This window comes from Pinus tabuliformis, chromosome 3_2 (genome assembly GCF_031772625.1).
Source record: "Pinus tabuliformis cultivar Carrire ecotype Pingquan chromosome 3_2, CPIR1, whole genome shotgun sequence".
Lineage (NCBI taxonomy): Eukaryota > Viridiplantae > Streptophyta > Pinopsida > Pinales > Pinaceae > Pinus > Pinus tabuliformis.
Window position 1 is genome coordinate 115,105,349 of NC_142302.1, and position 12,156 is coordinate 115,117,504.

The 12,156-nt window shown below is 40.1% G+C and overlaps 2 pseudogenes; both read left to right on the top strand.

Moving 5' to 3' along the window:
- The first annotated feature begins 1,121 nt into the window (after positions 1–1,121).
- LOC149180086 (E3 SUMO-protein ligase MMS21 pseudogene) lies at positions 1,122–2,164 on the top strand (annotated as a pseudogene).
- A 278-nt stretch (positions 2,165–2,442) lies between these two features.
- LOC149180087 (E3 SUMO-protein ligase MMS21 pseudogene) lies at positions 2,443–7,757 on the top strand (annotated as a pseudogene).
- The last annotated feature ends 4,399 nt before the right edge of the window (positions 7,758–12,156 follow it).

Here is a 12,156-nt window from a genome sequence, read left to right on the forward strand (position 1 = left end):
CAGAGATTTATATGTTTGCCTACATTCTAGATGCAGTCTATGCTAGACATGAGTTTCCGGGATTAGAGTGGGCATGGTCACTGACGGAGACTATTGTGAGCACATATTTCAAGTTATTGTCTGAGTGCAGCTTCATAGGAGTGATCACACGGCTTTCCAACCATCTTCTCACCCTAGTGTACAGGATGATATTTGAATAGGATCTGTTAGAGTCGGTCTGGTCATCCCTCCATCAGAGATCATTCCTCTTTTTGCACATTCATTTTTAGGTGTCTTGCTCGATTAGGGGCATGCCATTCTTTGACTGAAGGGCTTGGTTTTCTTGTTTCCCTCATGCTTGTACCTACCAGGCTAATTAAATTTTCTCTATGTTCATCAAAACTTAGTTCATGTCATTCAGAGTCATAGATGATCATTTTGGTCAAAAAGAATCTTTTAGCTTTTGGGTCTAGGGTTTCGTCTTTTGACATGTTTAATAAATGCCCACAGGCCATGAGGACGGTTTTCAAAGAAGTTCTCAGTTCAAAATTTCATCATCAAGTATATGCGAGGACATTTCTTGTTCAAAACTCTATTTTTAATAGGAATTTGTACAATTTGTTTTTGTAATAAAATACTTGTATCTTTCCACCATAAAATATTTTAGAAGCAGGCCCTGGTCTTCCTTGGTCAAAATACGCCACCGTCCCTGCAAAAATGCCAAAAATATTCATCATTTAAGCCAAAATCAAAAAGGAAATTTGCAAAACAAAATGTGAAAACGTGCCAATGCCAAACAATACAAAATGGGTTTTTGAGGAGAAAAATCAAACCCATTACTCCATGAGACATTTTCATCACTTGAAACATCTAGTGCTAGGCCAAGAGGTCAAAGGATATCTATTGTAGTTTTGGAGGAGTGAATTTCATGTTTAAGTGTCAAAGCTATGTGCTGGAAGTGTGTGCGGTGCATTGGAGTGGGTCGCGGCGCACATAAGGCACGCGGCGCATAGAGCCGCATTCCGCAGTGTAAAATTGTGCGTGTGTGGTGCATACAGCCTGCGCGGCGCACTGGGTTTTTGCGCAGTGCACAGCGCCAATAGGCCAGATTTATATCACCTCTGCCATCAAAACTCAAAAACATGCCATTTCTTCTGCTCCAAGATGTTCGGAGCTCATTGGTGACCATCAAAATGATTGCAAAGGACTTAGAGAGGGAAAACTGTTCTGATCTGGTATTTTTTGTGTTCTTGGTTTCGCATTCGTCTCAGGTTTTAAATAACCTTCAGGGAGGGTACACACAACTGTCAGGCACTGAACAATTCTTGAGATTATCACAAGGAGCCTATACGTCATGGTTAGCAGTTGGAAATAGAAATAGATGTAAGATAAAATGGTAACGAAAAACACCTTCTTTGACATCCGTTTACGACATTTTTCCACTGAAATCTGGCAAAATTCGGCTTTGCATTGATGGAATGGTGAAATCCAGTTGTCAGGATTGCATATTTTGGCTGCCCTGGGGTTTTTGATCCCCTGAATCGGGCAGTGGCATCGACAGCCCCCATTTCGACCAGTCTTTGGGTGTTTTGGGCTAGATTTAGAAAATACACCATGTCGAAAAGGGTGAAGCAATTGGATGAAGCAGCTCTGGAATTGATTCCTGTTTCTGATGATATCGTATGACCAAGCTCAGCTCTTCAAGAAATTGGCAGAGAATATGATTCTTCGAATGGGACAATAGATTTTAAGAAACTTATAGATGAAACCTATTTCCAAACTTGAAGCAGATTCCCTTACGGTGCCCAAAAATCATTTGTTCTATAAGTAGTTTAAAGAAGCCGTTTGGAGGGTTCATTACGCAAATGAGCCAATGCCTGGAGAGGAGCAGGATGAAATTATTATGGCTAGCAGTCAGGGCAACCTGGTAAACATGAGTTGTCCATTTACTGGGAAACCTGTCACTGAACTTGAAAATCTCGTGCGCAGTACAGAGTGCAAGCATATATATGAAAAAATGCGTGGTTGCAAATGTGTTGCTACAGGGTGCCCGAAAATGCTTACAGTTGACAAACTAATATATGATCCTCTACTAAGGATAGAAATTGATGAATTAAGTTTGAGATGAAACCGCTCTACTCAAGCCCAAATGGTAGAAGATTGCACTGATATTGATGAGGATTGATGGCTTAATGTTGAGGATTATAGAATCCTTATGTACCTTATTCACCAAGTCCATCCAAAGCAAGCAATTTTATCAAGTCACAACATCTTTCATCGAGTCATCATGTGGGAGAGCATCCAAAACTGCGAGATGATAGGCGTCTTGGTGAAGTTGTCAGCTTCTCAGGTTTCACAGATTCAAGAGTCCCAAGACCTAATTCTGATGCACCTTCTGATAAAAATAAAGGGGATAAGGACGGACAGCCAAGTGAATTTTTGTGGATACGCTTTCCAGGTTACATGAAGGTGGAGATAAAGAACATGAATTCATTCTCTGCAATGCAACGAGCCATTGATTTTGAGATTTCTCGACAGGCGACTCTCCACCAGGAAGGTCAAGGTAATGAGATTGTCCAGGAAACTCGACTTTGGGAAGATGAAAGTCAGCATACAATTACGATGCAGCTGAAAGAGGGACTTGCTGATTACAGATACTTTCCAGAACCTGATCTTCCGGACGTTATCTTAACGTAGGATTACATTGAAAAGCACTGATGTTACATGCAAGATGTCATCATACTAGCAAATGACATTGATGTAATTTCCGAATGATGAATGTAAAACGATCCATCTGCGTATTCATGATCCAAATTGAATGAAAGTGGTGTTATGTCTTAGGTGGCAGTCATTGCATACTTTGGCATTCGATCTAAAGAACATATGTGGCAGATTTGACCAAGATTTTAGCATTAAAATATTGGAGACCTTTTCCCTTCTGTAAAGTGGCAAACACATCTCCATAAATTTGAGGGCAGTTGTGCAGGAATGTGCCAAGTGGAATTCAAGAAAGAGAGTTTTTAGGCCTAAAATCAGAAACTACACGATTCCAGGCTCAAAATTTAGCAAAAGAATAGGATTCAACTACCTATTTTCGACTTCAGTTATGTTTCAAGGATTGACAGTTACAGCTTCCGCCTCTCCATTGGTCTTTTGAGTGAAAATGTAACATTGCTTATCTTCAAAAAATATGATTGGTTCCTATTAGTTAATGACTAAATAGCTCCCCATTTGTGTCGATTTTGTTTTCACACAGATTGAGTTTATTTATTGTATGAAAAATTTTGTAAAAGGGTTCGGGGGGAGCAGTTCTCAGAAAAAGTGTGGGAGGAAAAATCCCAGCACTATCACTGTACAGTTTCGACAAAGGATTAATTAAATGGTGCAGCTCTGATTTATAAGATTCTTGTTGTATGAATTTAGCATGTGTTTCTTCTTTTATGTTACATATGTCTTCGTTATGTTTTGCCATTCATTCATGATCGTCTCCAGCTAAATACTTTTAAGTGAGAAAGGTAGAATTCAGTCATTTCTCTGCCTTGAGGGAGTTTTCAGACTTTATGTGTTTTCTTCTTCCTAGAAAGGATTCATACATTAATGCCCTTTTCAGCTTTCTTTAACAGTATTTTCACCCCATTTAAATTCAATTTGATTACTAAAACCTCATGCCTATCTCACCTTATGAAATATCCTGTGCCTTTGGTTAAATCTCTTCTCATGCTGTCCTTGTCCCATATAGCCCAGAAACTAAGTCATTTATTGAATCAACTCTTTCATATCTGTTTACTAGCCTAAAATCATTATCAGTTTTGCATTTGGGTCATCTTAGGCTCTATTGGATATCTTTTGCCAAGATAGACCCAGAGAGAGCCCTCTCTTGTTCTCGTAGGGCTAGCTACGAGGCTGAGCTTGGTATGATGTTACCTTGAATCCTACTTTCCTTCAGCCTAAGGCAGATTTGACTGCTAACATAGTGGCGACTCCGTTGGGGATGAAAACAGTTTGCTTGAAGATTGTCTTGCCCGAGTACATGTATTAAGTTCAGATCTGATGGTTGATGGTGGACAACGATCAGATATAAGATGGCTGAAATCATTCACCTGGTGACTTCATTCACTGAAGAATACAATAATCAATCCTTCATGGTGACTCCACTGTAGATAGATCAGTAGCTTTGATATTTTCAAAATGGAGCGGGTTGCAAGAAGATATGCTCCCATGAGCTGAAATCACATCCTAGGTTTTCCAAATAAAATGGCCAAGGTGGATTGGCTTCAGAATTTGCCTATGTTCAGAAATGTGGAAGGTAATGACGCTGCTCTTCATCTGGTTAAATTTCACATTCATGTGCATAAATTAAAGATCAATTTTCCTAAAGATTGTTTGATGAAAATGCTTATGGCTACTCTGGAGGATGAAGCCCGATCTTGGTATGAAAGTTTGCCACCTGCTTCTATTTATTGTCTAAAAGATTTTCATGCAGTATTCTTTGAAAGGTACAAAGAATCATATCCATCCTTGACTTTAGTTCAGAACTGTTGTAGCCATGTTCATAGTTTTATTGAAGATCTTGAAAATTTTTATGGGTGTGATGACTTGATGGACGGAGAAATTATGGAAGCATTGTATGAAAAACCATTTCAGCAGCACACAGAACTCTTAGAGGAAACTTTGCAGCAGGATCAAAATCAACAGGGTGACGATTTCCATATGCCTGAAAGTGATGAAAGAGAAAGTGTCATTTTCGATCTATCCATCGAAGAAGACAGCATGCAAAGAAGTCAAATTTCAAATTCAGAATGTGATAATGTTAATACAACCATTTCAGATGTAGATTGAGATTGTGATCACCAAAAAAACCTTGTACTGAGTCCCATGAAAGAGAATTCTGCTGTTAAAATCATCTGGGATGAAGAAGGCAGGGTTATGGATCCAAATGTTCTTAGGTCATCAGAACACAGTCTTCATGAAGAAATAATCCAGTCAGCTCAGATCTTTGCTCAAGTAAGTGAAAACGTTCCTCTAGATGAATTTGTGGTAGATGATATAAATGATCGTGTTGGGTTTCAAGAATCATCTGAAGTTTCTTTTCTCTTGATTGATGAATGTAATGAGAATCTGGCTGTCATATCGCATGAAGCTGACCTACCCTATATTTAGACTTCAGAAGATAAGACCATTCAGGATTCCCTTTCAGATTCCTCTTCATATGTCTCATGTTTTGAAATGTTCTTTGAAGATGAAATCTTTTCATCTATTTGTTCAGAATTTTTTGAAGACCAGGAACATACTCTTATTTATGAAGAAAAACCAGAATCAAGAGAAAAAGATACCTTGTTTTTCCAGCAAGAGGTCAATCTTCATGTTTTTCAGGATCCAATGGCAGATTTGTTACAATCAGTAGTGAAGGTGATCATTTCAGTATTCAGTGATGAAGGAGATCATGGTCAAATATGTTTTTGGATGCCGAGTTTCCAGTATCTATTATTGACCAAGAGATCTGATCACGAAAATCAATCAAGAAGGCATCTTCTTGATTGGTTACATTGGCATTTTGATGTAGTTTGGTCATATTTTTCCTTGTAAGAAACACAAGTGGCCATGTACTGCCACCAAGCTTTAAGTTTTAAGTTCAGGTCTTAGTATTTTGAGTTAGTCATTTCAGTTTGCATTGAGCTAGTTTGAGTCAAAGTTCCAGTCAATAAAATTGAGTCATGTTGGTTTGTCAAAATAATGTACTCCATAGCCCAATGGACGAAGGCACTGTCTAGCTCTTCCAGAGATCTGTCATTCTTGGTACCTCCAAGGAGCTACCATCCCCATTGGAGCCAATGTTAGAGTCGGTCTCGTCATCCCTCCGTCAGAGATCATTCCTCTTTTTGCATATTCATTTTTAGGTGTCTCGCTCGATTCACTTCGTTGCATTCTGCTAGGGGCATGCCATTCTTTGATTGAAGGGCTTGGTTTTCCTGTTTCCCTCATGCTTGTACCTGCCGGGCTGGTTAAATTTTCTCTATGTTCATCAAAACTTAGTTCATGTCATTCACAGTCATAGATGATCATTTTGGTCAAAAAGAATCTTTTAGCTTTTGGGTCTAGGGTTTAGTCTTTTGACATGTTTAATAAATGCCCATAGGCCATGAGGATGCTTTTCAAAGAAGTTCTTAGTTCAAAATTTCATCATCAAGTATATGCAAGGACATTTCTTGTTCAAAACTCTGTTTTGAATAGGAAATTGTCAAATTTGTTTTTGTAATAAAATACTTGTATCTTTCCACCATAAAATATTTCAGAAGTAGGCCCTGGTCTTCCTTGGTCAAAATACGCCATCTTCCCTGCAAAAATGCCAAAAAGATTCATCATTTAAGCCAAAATCAAAAAGGGAAATTGCAAAACGAAATGTGAAAACATGCCAATGCCAAACAATACAAAATGGGTTTTTGAGGAGCAAAATCAAACCCATTACTCCATGAGACATTTTCATCGCTTGAAACATCTAGTGCTAGGCCAAGAGGTCAAAGGATATCTATTGCAGTTTTGGAGGAGTGAATTTCATGTTTAAGTGTCAAAGTTGTGTTCTGGAAGTGTGTGCGGCGCATTGGAGTGGGTCGCGGCGCACATAAGGCACGTGGCGCATAGAGCCACATTCTGCAGTGTAAAATTGTGCATGTGTGGCGCATACAGCCTGCATGGTGCACAGAGCCGAAAGGCCAGCTTTATATCACCTTTGCCATCAAAACTAAAAAACACACCATTTCTTATGCTCCAAGATGTTCAAAGCTCATTGGTGACCATCAAAATGATTGCAGAGGACTTAGAGAGGGAACATCGTTCCGATCTGGTATTTTTTGTGTTCTTGGTTTCGCATTCGTCTTAGGTTTTAAATAACCTTCAGGGAGGGTTCACACAACTGTCAGGCGCTCAACAATTCTTGAGATTATCACAAGGAGCCTATACGTCATGGTTGGCAGTTGAAAATAGACACAGATGTAAGATAAAAAGGTAACAAAAAAACACCTTCTTTGACATCCGTTTACGGCGTTTTTCCACTGAAATCCAGCAAAATTCGGCTTTACATTGATGGAATGGTGAAATCCAGTTGTCGGGATTGCATATTTCGGCTGCCCTGGGGTTTTTGATCCCCTGAATCGGGCAGTGGCATTGACAGCCCTCATTTCGACCAGTCTTTGGGTGTTTTGGGCTGGATTTGGAAAATACACCATGTCGGAAAGGGTGAAGCAATTGGATGAAGCAGCTCTGGAATTGATTCCTGTTTCTGATGATATCGTATGGCCAAGCTCAGCTCTTCAGGAAATTGGCAGAGAATACGATTCTTCAAATGGGACGATAGATTTTAAGAAACTTATAGATGAAACCTATTTCCAAGCTTGAAGCAGATTCCCTTACGGTGCCCGAAAATCATTTGTTCTATAAGCAGTTTAAAGAAGCAGTTTGGAGGGTTCATTACGCAGATGAGCCAATGCCTAGAGAGGAGCAGGAAGAAATTATTATGACTAGCTGTCAGTGCAGCCTGGTAAACATGACTTGTCCATTTACTGGGAAACCTATCAATGAACTTGAAAATTTCGTGTGCAGTACAAAATGCAAGCATATATATGCAAAAAGGCGTGGTTGCAAATGCGTTGCTGCAGGGCGCCCGAAAATGCTTAATATGTGATCCTCTACTAAGAATAGAAATTGATGAATTACGTTTGAGAGGAAACCGCTCTGATCAAGCCCAAATGGTAGCAGATTGCACTGATATTGATGAGGATTGATGGCTTAATATTGAAGATTATAGAATCCTTATGTACATTATTCACCAAGTCCATCCAAAGCAAGGAATTTTATCAAGGCACAATATCTTTCATTGAGTCATCATGCGGTAGAACATCCAAAACTGCGAGATGATAGGCGTCTTGGTGAAGTTGTCATCTTCTCAGGTCTCACAGATTCAAGAGTCCCAGGACCTAATTCTGATGCATCTTCTGATAAACATAAAGGGGATAAGGACGGAGAGCCAAGTGAAGTTTTATGGATACGCTTTCCAGGTTACATGAAGGTGGAGATAAACAACATGAATTCATTCTCTACAATGCAATGAGCCATTGATTTTGAGATTTCTCATTAGACGACTCTCCACCAGGAAGGTCAAGGAAATGAGATTGTCTAGGAAACTCAAATTTGGGAAGATGAAAGTCAGCATACAATTACGATGCAGCTGAAAGAGGGACTTGCTGATTATAGATACTTTCCAGAACTTGATCTTCTGGACGTTATCTTAACGCGGGATTACATTGAAAAGCACCGATGTTACATGCAAGATGTCATCATACGAGCAAATGACATTGATGTAATTTCCGAATGATGAATGTAAAACGATCCATCTACGTATTCATGATCCAAATTGAATGAAAGTGGTGTTATGTCTTAGGTGGCAGTCATTGCATACTTTGGCATTCAATCTAAAGAAAATATGTGGCGGATTTGACCCAGATTTTAGCATTAAAATATTGGAGACCTTTTCCCTTCTGTAAAGTGGAAAACGCATCTCCAGAAATTTGAGGGCGGTTGTGCAGGAATGTGCCAAGTGGCATTCAAGAAAGAGAGTTTTTAGGCCTAAAATCAGCAACTACACGATTCCAGGCTCAAAATTTAGCAAAAGAATAGGATTCGACTACCTATTTTCGACTTTAGTTATGTTTCAAGGATTGATAGTTACAGCTTCCGCCTCTCCATTGGTCTTTTGAGTGAAAATGTAATGCTGCTTATCTTCAGAAAATATGATTGGCTCCTGTTAGTTAATGACTAAACAGCTCCCCATTTGTGTCGATTTGTTTTCACACAGATTGAGTTTATTTATTGTATGAAAAATTTTGTAAAAGGGTTTCGGGGGGGGAGTTCTTAGAAAAAGTGTGGGAGGAAAACACCCAGCACTATCACTATACAGTTTTGACAGAGGATTAATTAAATGGTGCAGCTCTGATTTATAAGATTCTTGCGGTATGAATTTAGCATGTGTTTCTTCTTTTATGTTTCATATGTCTTTGTTATGTTTCGCCATTCATTCATGATTGTTTCCAGCTGAATACTTTTAAGTGAGAAAGGTAGAATTCAGTCATTGCTCTGCCTTGAGAAAGTGTTCAGACTTTATGTGTTTTCTTCTTCCTGGAAAGGATTCATACATTAATGCCCTTTTCGGCTTTCTTGAATAGTCTTTTCATCCCATTTAAATTCAATTTGATTGCTAAAACCTCATGCCTGTCTCACCTTATGAAATATCCTATGCCTTTGGTTAAATCTCTGCTCATGCTGTCCTTGTCCCATACAACCCAGAAACTTAGTCATTTATTGAATTAACTCTTTCATATCTGTTTACTAGCCTAAAATCATTATCAGTTTTGCATTTGGGTCATTTTAGGCTCTATTGGATACCTTTCACCGAGATAGACCCGGAGAGAACCCTCTCCTGTCCTCGTAGGGCTAGCTATGAGGTTGAGCTTGGTTTGATGTTACCTTGAATCCTGCTTTCCTTCAGCCTAAGGCAGATTTGAGTGCTAACAGGATCCACCCTGCATGTCAAAGAAGCGATGAAGGCATTGTTAGGCATTGCATATGCCTCACCAGACGACATGTTCATCGGAGTGTTCAGTGTGGAGAAGCCTCCACATGTTCTACCAAATTTTGCATTGGGCATGCTTATCATGCAGGAAGTAGCATATCATATCTCAGAAGGATTAACCACTAGGCTATAACAGAAGAAGAAGGAACCTTGGACCACTCTTCCATTGTGGATTGGGTTATACGAGATCTGAAGCATCAAGCAAGTTGATTTCGAAGCTGAACACATGAAGAAGTACCTGTTTGACCTCTGAAGCTTCAACCTGGATGACCCACATTGCATTGTGAAGGATCGTTGCATGAGAGTTCAGTTCAATTGGATCCATGGGGAATGTGATTGGGCCAAGGAGGACTGATGGAGGTATTTCTTCAATACCTCCAGACCCAATGAACAGGTCGGTTTCACTGTAGAATGGTTGTCACAGTAGCATGAAGCAACATCATGGAGAACACCAGTAGTAGCAGCAGCAGAAACAGCAAAGCTAAGCATACCTATGCTTGACAAAGGGAAGAGAAATATTGTCGACCGCATGGAGGAGGAACAAAGCTGCAAGTTTCGAGCATATCCACTTGTAGAAAAAGCAGCCATGGCTATTCAATAGAAGAGGTAACAACGCAACAAGTGAATCGCGTGAAGGCATAGGGATACGAAGAGAATGGAAGAAGTAGAGAAGAATTTGCATGAGCTGAGGGAGTAACTCCGAAAAGAACAAGAGTTGCACCAAATCGAGATGGAAGCACAACAGTAGTAGATTCAGTAGGGGCGCATCACTTGGACACAGACGAAGTAGCACATGTACAAGTAGTTTATTCTTTTGAACAACTAGCAACAGGAACAGGGTGAACCCTCGTAGGGGCAAGACTTTTCTCAGGAGATAGAACAGGCTCTTGAACAATTGGATGCAGACATGGAGTAGCAGGAGTTGGAACAGGACACTAACCTCATGCCTCACCAAAGAGAGGTCGACTCACCTGCTTCAATGCATCCATACAATGAGCAAGTATCGGATGACCAAGGAGGCACTAAGATCCTTGGTGCTCAACCGAAAGCAGAGATGCATAATATCTCCTTTGACGAATCTCATCACAGAGTTGTGTAGTCTCAGAGAGTACCAACTCCAGAAGACCAAACATCCCCTGCGCAATTTCAAGAGCAAGTGATCGTGACTGATTTCTATAAGCATCTAGCTGCGTTGGCCAATGAAACTAGAGTGTATGTCGAAGCCACTAGCTATAGTGTTCGCTCTCTCATAGTTGAGAATGAGAGAATGGAAAATGAACTACAAGTGGCCAAGAAAGGAGGAGACATGATGACAATGTCCACTCGAGCTAAGCTGAAGAAGGAAATACTAGATGAAGTATTATCCTTGGACACAATTATGTGAGCATTGTACTGAAAGTTTGGTACTGTGCATCAAGCGGTTGTTCATCTCCACGGATGGAAACAACGATGTGCAAGAAAAGTATGCATCTTAAAGAACATACATATTGTTGTTGATAACATGCGATAATGGATGATGAAGTACAAGGGAGCCTCGCTTCACTTTCCAAATATGACGAAGGCTAATGCGGTCGAGCTACAAGCACGTATACAGAGTCAGGTCTGGAACTATGAAGTCCTGCCGCAACTCATCACTAGCATACGGGCTTCCCATGCATGAGTATTCAAAAGTATGGAGGTTATAGTGCACACTCATGCGATCTCATCACTTGGGACCCTCACTCAGGTGAATACCAAGAAGCAGGTCCAACAGGAGCTTGACTCATACTTCGACGACCTGATGCACACCGCCACTAGCCCAAACTTGCCTATCAGTACAGATATCATGCATAAGTACATTGTTGGTCCAACCACACTGAAGAAAATGATGCGCATGCTCACAGACGAGTTCGACATAGGAGCCCGAGCAGTGTACCCGAATGCTATGGAGGCAAGGTTCAGGTTTCAGATGGATGTCACAACAGAACACACAAACACTCTCAAGGACTACCAATCTTGGCATCAATATGTCACTATTGATCAACATGAGTATTTCGAGTAGTTGGACTTCTATGGTTGTCTGAGTTTGAATGATGTCTAGTTTTGCTTGTCCAAGCCATTGTTCACATGGGTACATGTACATTATAATGTTGAATCATGTCAAGTGTAATTCAAGTGTCAAGAGTGGATGTAACAGCCATAGAGTAGGTGAAGAGTCATGAGGGTAGTTGAATTGTCATAAAGGGGAATCTTAAGAGTCACCCCACCCTCTGCTATAAATAGTCCCCCATAACTCATTGTATATGATTTTGGTAAACCAAGCTTCTACTAAGACTATCTTGAAGAATACTTGGATAGTATGGTAACACGCCTTGGCTTCTCCACTGCATGGAGCTAGTGCATCTCTTTAGAGGAGCGGGCAGATGTGGCTATAACGTTCCACTATTGGGACTAGCAGGTTTACATGGATGTATTGTATGATTGTGACTTGCACTTATTTACATAATAAGAGCCAACACATTTTCATGCATATTTTGTTATCATAGTTGGAATGCTCCAATTGCTTTAATGATATG